At 43.5% G+C, this 8,405-nt stretch overlaps 2 non-coding genes across 2 annotated transcripts; one reads left to right on the top strand and one right to left on the bottom strand.

Annotated features, from left to right (window-relative positions):
• Positions 1 to 3,087: 3,087 nt before the first annotated feature.
• On the bottom strand, positions 3,088 to 3,194 carry LOC139036891 (U6 spliceosomal RNA). Its single transcript, XR_011489745.1, has one exon. It is a non-coding gene; the product is annotated as a U6 spliceosomal RNA (small nuclear RNA).
• Positions 3,195 to 5,262: 2,068 nt separating this feature from the next.
• Positions 5,263 to 5,369, top strand: LOC139036880 (U6 spliceosomal RNA). The gene has a single exon (XR_011489734.1). It is a non-coding gene; the product is annotated as a U6 spliceosomal RNA (small nuclear RNA).
• The last annotated feature ends 3,036 nt before the right edge of the window (positions 5,370 to 8,405 follow it).

The raw sequence follows: 8,405 nt of genomic DNA, 5'->3' as shown, positions 1-8,405 counted from the left end.
CCCCGTCCCCCGCGGACCCTCCCCACCCCCCCACCTCCACCCCCCAGCCTCTGACTCCAGGCAGGCGGGGTCCTCCTCAGCTTCCGGAGACGGGGGTGTAGATTCAATACCCCTCATCAATTAGGGGCGCGGACGAGGTCCTCCCCAAGCTCGGACGAGGAGGCGGGGCTTGAGAGAGGGGCGGGGCCACGTGGAGCCCCCGCCCACTGCGCTGCCGTTTTCCTTACATGGAAGTAGCCACCTGGCCAGGTGTGCGCCGCGGCGAGGGGCGGGGCCGGAGGGGGTGCTGAGGAGGGCCGAGGGGCGGGGCCTGGGGGGGGAGCCGAGGAGGGCCGAGGGGGCGGGGCCTGGAGGGGGGGCCGAGGAAGGCAGAGGGGCGGGGCCCGCGGCGGAGCAGACCACAGGGAGGGCCTGCGGGAGCCCGGCGCCGGCCTCGCGGGGGGCGCGTCCCGCATTTTTTTACCTACTTTGGTGCGATTCCCGCCAACCTCCCGTGATTGGCCCAGCCCCGGCACGTCAGGCCCTCGGGCTAGGGGGAAAGTCTGCGCATTTTTCCTCCTTCCCAAGGCGACTGTGGCATCCCTGAGTCCTCTGAGTCACCGCTAATTTCAGGTCTGGAAAAAAAAACAAGGAGCGATTTATTTATCTTCGGGAATATCGCGGGGAAGGAAGGTCTTGTCGCCCGCAGGGTGCGGCTGGAAACGGCCTGCTCGCCTAGGGAGGGTGGCGCCGGCCCCGCTGCCCGGGTTTGGAGGTTTTTAACTTGGGATTGCGCTTGTTTCATGGGCGGTTGCATCAGAAACACACTTTTCAGAGGGCCAGAAGGAATCCCAGCGTTTTTTTTTCTGAGGGCGTTTCAGTGGAGGATAGAGGGAACAAAGAATTTGCAACCGGCATGATGACGTTTTACTTAATTTAGGCTCCCCAGAGCATAACACGCCTATCCTATGTGCTTTGTGTTCAGTCGCCACCGACTATTTGCGACCTCATGGACTGTAGCCCAACAGCCTCCTCTGTCCATGGGATTCTCCAGGCAAGAATACTGGAGTTGGTAGCCATTGCCGTCTCCAGGGGATCTTCCTGACCAAGGGGTCGAATCCAGGTCTCCTGCTTTGCAGGCGTATTCTTCACCATCTAAGCCACCAGAGAAGCTATGCTATGTGCTATGCACACAGTCGCTCAGTCATGTCCCAGCCCAGGGATCAAACCCCAGGCTCCCGCACATCTTGCATTGGCAGGCAGATTCTTTATCATTGAGCCAGGAGAGAAGCCCCAGCAGGCCTCTACCAGAACTATTTTAATACTCCCAATGTTAGGCTTTTGGACGAGATAATCAATACGTTTTTTGTTTTTCCTGGGCACTATATAAGGTCTAGATTATATGTGCCTTTTTATTCTGTCCACTCGGCATAGAAACCCATTTCTCATTAACTGTCCTGTTGTTTTGTTTTGTTTTTAAGAAAAAGTTTTTAAAAGTGGCCATTTTTAAGCCTCAGCATCTGCTGCAGAATTTTGGCAGGTTAGAGCAGTGGTTTTTCAACGTGAAAGAGAACTTAAAATCAGATTTGTGAAACCAATACAGTGTTGTAAAGTAAAATAAATTAATTAAAGAAATAAATTAAAAAAAAAAAAAAGTCAGATTTGTGTGCCCTACCCCAGAGTTTCTGATAGTATATCTCAGACCCAGGAATTTCTAGTATTTCTCAGACCGAGGAATTTCTAGTATTTCTCAGACCCAGTATATCAGCGAGACTCAGGAATTTTTAAGGATTCCTGGGTGATGCTGATGTGGCTGATGGGTATTAGCACTTTGAGTGGAAAGAACCCACCTGTATCCACCTGCAACTGGAACCTGTGTCTGGAACCCTGTTGGCCTGGGACTTGGAGTCACCCTCCACCTCTGAGTCTCAGAGCCTGCCAGTCTTATCCTGGAATGTTTCCAGGAGTCTGGAGATCTCTGACCACTTTCCAAGGGATCAAGAGTGGGTCCTTCTTTTGTTTGTTTGTTTCCCCTTTATTTTTTTTTATTTAGATTATTTATTTACTTTACTTTACAACATTGTATTGGTTTTGCCATACATTGACTTGAATCCACCATGGGTGAACATGTGTTCCCCATCCAGAACCCCCCTCCCAACTCCCTCCCCATCCCATCCCTATGGGTCATCCCAGTGCACCAGCCCCGAGCATCCTGTATCATGCATCGAACCTGGACTGGGATTCATTTCACATATGATAATTTACATGTTTCAATGTCATTCTCCCAAATCATCCCACCCTCGCCCACTCCCACAGAGTCCAAAAGACTGCTCTATACATCTGTGTCTCTTTTGCTGTCTCGCATACAGGGTTAGCGTTACCATCTTTCTAAATTCCATATATATGCATTAGTATACTGTATTGGTGTTTTTCTTTCTGGCTTACTTCACTCTGTATAATAGGCTTCAGTTTCATCCACTTCATTAGAACTGATTCAAATGTATTCTTTTTAATGGCTGAGTAATATTCCATTGTGTATATGTACCACAGCTTTCTTATCCATTCGTCTGCTGATGGACATCTAGGTTGCTTCATGTCCTGGCTATTATAAACTGTGCTGCGATGAACATTGGGGTACATGTGTCTCTTTGAATTCTGGTTTCCTCAGTGTGTATGCCCAGCAGTGGGATTGCTGGGTCATATGGCAGTTCTATTTCCAGTTTTTAAAGGAATCTCCACACTGTTCTCCATAGTGGCTGTACTAGTTTGCATTCCCACCAACAGTATAAGAGGGTTCCCTTTTCTCCACACCCTCTCCAGCATTTATTGCTTGTAGACTTTTGGATAGCAGCCATTCTGACTGGTGTGAAATGGTACCTCATTGTGGTTTTGATTTGCATTTCTCTGATAATGAGTGATGTTGAACATCTTTTCATGTATTAGCCATCTGTATGTCTTCTTTGGAGAAATATCTGTTTAGTTCTTTGGCCCACTTTTTGATTGGGTCATTTATTTTTCTGGAATTGAGCTGCAGGAGGTGCTTGTATATTTTTGAGATTAATTCTTTGTCCATTGCTTCATTTGCTATTATTTTCTCCCATTCTGAGAAAAAATATGGAATGCTTCATGAATTTGCATGTCATCCTTGCGCAGGGGCCATGCTAATCTTCTCTGTATTGTTCCAATTTTAGTATATGTGCTGCCGAAGCGAGTACGAGTGGGTCCTTCTTAAGTGATACAAATGAACTTACTTACAAAACAGAAAGAGACTCACAGACTTAGAAAATGAACTTATGAATAAAATACTTAGGGGTATACCTACCTAAAGAAACAAAAGACCTATACATAGAAAACTATAAAACACTGATGAAAGAAATCAAAGAGGACACAAGCAGATGGAGAAATATACCATGTTCATGGATTGGAAGAATCAATATTGTCAAAATGGCTATACTACCCAAAGTAATCTATAGATTCAATGCAATCCCTATCAAACTACCAACAGTATTTTTCACAGAACTAGAACAAATAATTTCACAATTTGTATGGAAATACAAAAAACCTCGAATAGCCAAAGTAATCCTGAGAAAGAAGAATGGAACTGGAGGAATCAATCTGCCTGACTTCAGACTCTACTACAAAGCCACAGTCATCAAGACAGTATGGTACTGGCACAAAGACAGAAATATAGATCAATGGAACAGAATAGAAAGCCCAGAGATAAGTCCACGAACCTATGGTCACCTTATCTTCGACAAAGGAGGCAAGGATATACAATGGAAAAAAGATAACCTCTTTAACAAGTGGTGCTGGGAAAACTGGTCAACCACCTGTAAAAGAATGAAACTAGAACACTTTCTAACACCATACACAAAAATAAACTCAAAATGGATTAAAGATCTAAATGTAAGACCAGAAACTATAAAACTCCTAGAGGAGAACATAGGCAAAACACTCTCCGACATAAATCACAGCAGGATCCTCTATGACCCACATCCCAGAATTTCAGAAATAAAAGCAAAAATAAACAAATGGGACCTAATGAAACTTAAAAGCTTTTGCACAACAAAGGAAACTATAAGCAAGGTGAAAAGACAGCCCTCAGATTGGGAGAAAATAATAGCAAATGAAGCAACAGACAAAGGATTAATCTCAAAAATATACAAGCAACTCCTCCAGCTCAATTCCAGAAAAATAAATGACCCAATCAAAAAATGGGCCAAAGAACTCAACAGACATTTCTCCAAGGAAGACATACAGATGGCTAACAAACACATGAAAAGATGTTCAACATCACTCATTATCAGAGAAATGCAAATCAAAACCACAATGAGGTACCATTATACGCCAGTCAGGATGGCTGCTATCCAAAAGTCTACAAGCAATAAATGCTGGAGAGGGTGTGGAGAAAAGGGAACCCTCTTACACTGTTGGTGGGAATGCAAATTAGTACAGCCACTATGGAAAACAGTGTGGAGATTTCTTAAAAAGCTGGAAATAGAACTGCCATATGACCCAGCAATCCCACTTCTGGGCATACACACCAAGGAAACCAGATCTGAAAGAGACACATGCACCCCAATGTTCATCGCAGCACTGTTTATAATAGCCAGGACATGGAAGCAACCCAGATGCCCATCAGCAGACGAATGGATGAGGAAGCTGTGGTACATATACACCATGGAATATTACTCAGCCATTAAAAAGAATTCATTTGAATCAGTTCTAATGAGATGGATGAAACTGGAGCCCATTATACAGAGCGAAGTAAGCCAGAAAGATAAAGACCATTACAGTATACTAACACATATATATGGACTTTAGAAAGATGGTAACGATAACCCTATATGCAAAACAGAAAAAGAGACTCAGATGTATGGAACAGACTTTTGGACTCTGGGAGAAGGCGAGGGTGGGATGTTTCAGGAGAACAGCATTGAAACATGTATATTATCTAGGGTGAAACGGATAACCAGCTCAGGTTGGGTGCATGAGACAAGTGCTCGGGCCTGGTGCACTGGGAAGACCCAGAGGGATTGGGTGGAGAGGGAGGTGGGAGGGGGGACTGGGATGGGGAATACATGTAAATCCATGGCTAATTCATATCAATGTATAACAAAAACTACTGTAATGATGTAAAGTAATTAGCCTCCAACTAATAAAAATTAAAAAAAAAAGAAAAAAAAAAAAAAAAGAAAATGAACTTATGGTTGCCAGGGGAAGGGATAGTTAGGGACTTTGGGATGGTCATGTACAGACTGCTATATTTAAAATGGACAACCAGTGCTCGCTTTGGCAGCACATATACTAAAATTGGAACGATACAGAGAAGATTAGCATGGCCCCTGCGCAAGGATGACACGCAAATTTGTGAAGCGTTCCATATTTTTATGGAAAACAGTGTGGAGATTCCTTAAAAAGCTGGAAATAGAACTGCCATATGACCCAGCAATACCACTTCTAGGCACACACACTGAAGAAACCAGAATTCAAAGAGACATGTGCACCCCAATGTTCATCGCAGCACTGTTTATAATAGCCAGGACATGGAAGCAACCTAGATGCCCATCAGCAGACAAATGGATGAGGAAGCTGTGGTACATATACACCATGGAATATTACTCAGCCATTAAAAAGAATTCATTTGAATCAGTTCTAATGAGATGGATGAAACTGGAGCCCATTATACAGAGCGAAGTAAGCCAGAAAGATAAAGACCATTACAGTATACTAACACATATATATGGAATTTAGAAAGATGGTAACAATAACCCTATATGCAAAAAAAGAAAAAGAGACTCAGATGTATAGAACAGACTTGTGGACTCTGTGGGAGAAGGCGAGGGTGGGATGTTTCAAGAGAACAGCATCAAAACATGTATATCTAGGGTGAAACAGATCACCAGCCCAGGTTGGATGCATGAGACAAGTGCTCAGGCCTGGTGCACTGGGAAGACCAAGAGGGATGGGGTGGAGAGGGAGGGGGGAGGGGGGACTGGGATGGGGAATACATGTAAATCCATGGCTAATTCATTTCAATATATGACAAAAACCACTGCAATGATGTAAAGTAATTAGCCTCCAACTAATAAAAATAAATGGAAAAAAAAAATAAATAAATAAAATGGACAACCAGCAAAGACCTATTGTATAGCACAGGGAACTCTGCCCAATGTGATGATATGCCTGCCTGGATGGGTGGGGGGGTTGGGGGAGAACGGATACATGTATACGTATGGCAGAGTCCCTTCGCTGTTCGCTTGAAACTACCACAACATTCTTAATTGGCTATACCCCAATACAAAATATTTTTTGGTGTTAAAAGATTAAAATTTTGAAAAAAAGAGTGGGTCCTTCTTTAGTACCACAGCTCATCACTTCTCAAATCTTGATAAGCATCCAGACCACCTGAAGATATTGTTAAAATGCAAGTTCAGGTGTTTAGAAGTGGGGTCTCATATGTCCCAGGTGATTCACATGGTACTGGTCCTCAGAAGACGCAAAGTGAGATCTGCTTTCAAATAATGCCATACCACTTGACAGATAATGGGAGCACCTGATAGTAACAGTCCTGCTACACTTCTATTATTCCCGTGATTCATTTCATTTTTATATACTTATAGATAGGCATGTATATAATATATGCAAAACATGTATAATTGAATACATTGTTGCTATTATTTCAGACAATCATTAGATCAATTAAGAATAAGAAAAATAAAACCTTTTATTTTCCCTTCACTTCTTTGATGTTCTTTTTTCATATAGATCCAAATTTCTGACCTCTATTATTTTCCTTCTCTTTAAAGAATTTCTTTTAACATTTCTTTCAAGGCGGGTCTACTGGCAACAGGTTCTTTTAAATTCTGTTAGTCCGAGAAAGTCTATTTCTCCTTCACTTTTTTCCTTTCTTTTTTGGTTGTTTCTCATGGCTTGCAGGATCTTAGTTCTCTGACCAGGGATTGAACCCAAACCCTCAGCAGTGGAAATGTGCGGTGTCTTAACCGCTGGACTGCCAGCAAATCCCTTCTCTTTCCCTTTTGAAGGATAATTTTGCAAGGTACAGAATTTGAGGTTGGTGGGCTTTTTTCTCTCAACGCTTTTACATATTTCCCTTTACCCTCTTCTTGCTTGAATGAGTTTTGTGGAAAAAGTAATTCTTATCTTTCTTCCTCTATAGATAAGATTTATCCTCCTCACTTCTTTCAGTGTTTTTTTTTTTTTCCTTTGTCTTCGATGTTCTGTAAGTTAAAATGCTAGACCTAGATGTAGGTTTTTTTTTTTTTTTTTGTATTCATCCCACTTGGTGTTTTCTTAGCTTTCTGGGTCTGTGGTTTGGTGAAAATAATTAGGGGAAATTCTCAGTCTCTATTGTTTCTTCTATTCCTATTTTTCTTCTCCTTCTGGTTTTCCCATTACCTGTATGTCACCTTTTGCTGTTGTCTCTCTGTCCTTGAATTTTCTGTTCTGCATTTTTCAGTCTTAGTTCTTTTTCCTTTTTGGTTTTCAGGATTTTGTTGCTATATTCTCTAGCTCAACTATGTCCAGTTGGGTATTTCCCTAACCCAGAGGAGTTAGGCTTCAGTACAATCCTGATTGATTAGGCTCTGGTTAACTAGTTTACCCTGAGGGCAGGCCTTGTTAAGAAGTCAAAGTGGGACTTCCCTGGTGGTCCATTGGTTAGGAATCTATCTTCCAGTGCGGGGGACTTGGATTCGATCCCTGGTCAGGGAACTGGAATCCCACATGCCGCAAGGCTACTAGAGAGAAGCCTCTGCACTATATGCTGCAAATAAGACCCAATGCAGCCAAATAAATAAATATTTTAAAAAAGAAGAACAAAATGCTCTGGAGCAAGGGTCTGCTCCAACCTCGGGGATCTAATGCCTGATGATCTGAGGTGGAGCTGGTGTAATAATAATAGAAATAAAGTGCACGATAAATATAGTGTGCTGAAGCATCCCCAGATCTCCCCAGTCCGTGGAAAAAAAATTGCCTTCCACGAAACTGGCCCCTGGTGCCCAAAAGGTTGGGGACCACTGCTCTGAAGGATCTCAGAGTGGCTCCTTTCCCCATCCCCAACTGCAGGCAGGAGGGAATTTCTCTCTGGTATTTACTGTGGGAACCTGGAGCTTTAGGAGGTAAACAGAGGGTGTGGGGGTCCCCCTGCGACTGAGTGTCTCTGGAGTTTTTCACGGTCAGACTTGTCCACCCTGGTCCTCCAGCAACGTGTCCATCACGGTTCAGAGCTTCCCACCTGGCACTGGTTCCCACGGCGGTTTCCCCTTGTGAGTTTCTGATCTGGAAGCCACAGCTCCCTGTGTTTTCCTGTCTGACTCCAGTTTGAGGGGCAGCGGTTTGCCCTGAGTTCTCTCTTATGGATCCAGGGAGAGTGGTCTGTTCAGCTTTTGATTTGTGGTAAGGAC

This window comes from Odocoileus virginianus, chromosome 9, assembly GCF_023699985.2.
Source record: "Odocoileus virginianus isolate 20LAN1187 ecotype Illinois chromosome 9, Ovbor_1.2, whole genome shotgun sequence".
Taxonomy (NCBI): domain Eukaryota; kingdom Metazoa; phylum Chordata; class Mammalia; order Artiodactyla; family Cervidae; genus Odocoileus; species Odocoileus virginianus.
This window is presented reverse-complemented; position numbering and strand designations above follow the sequence as displayed.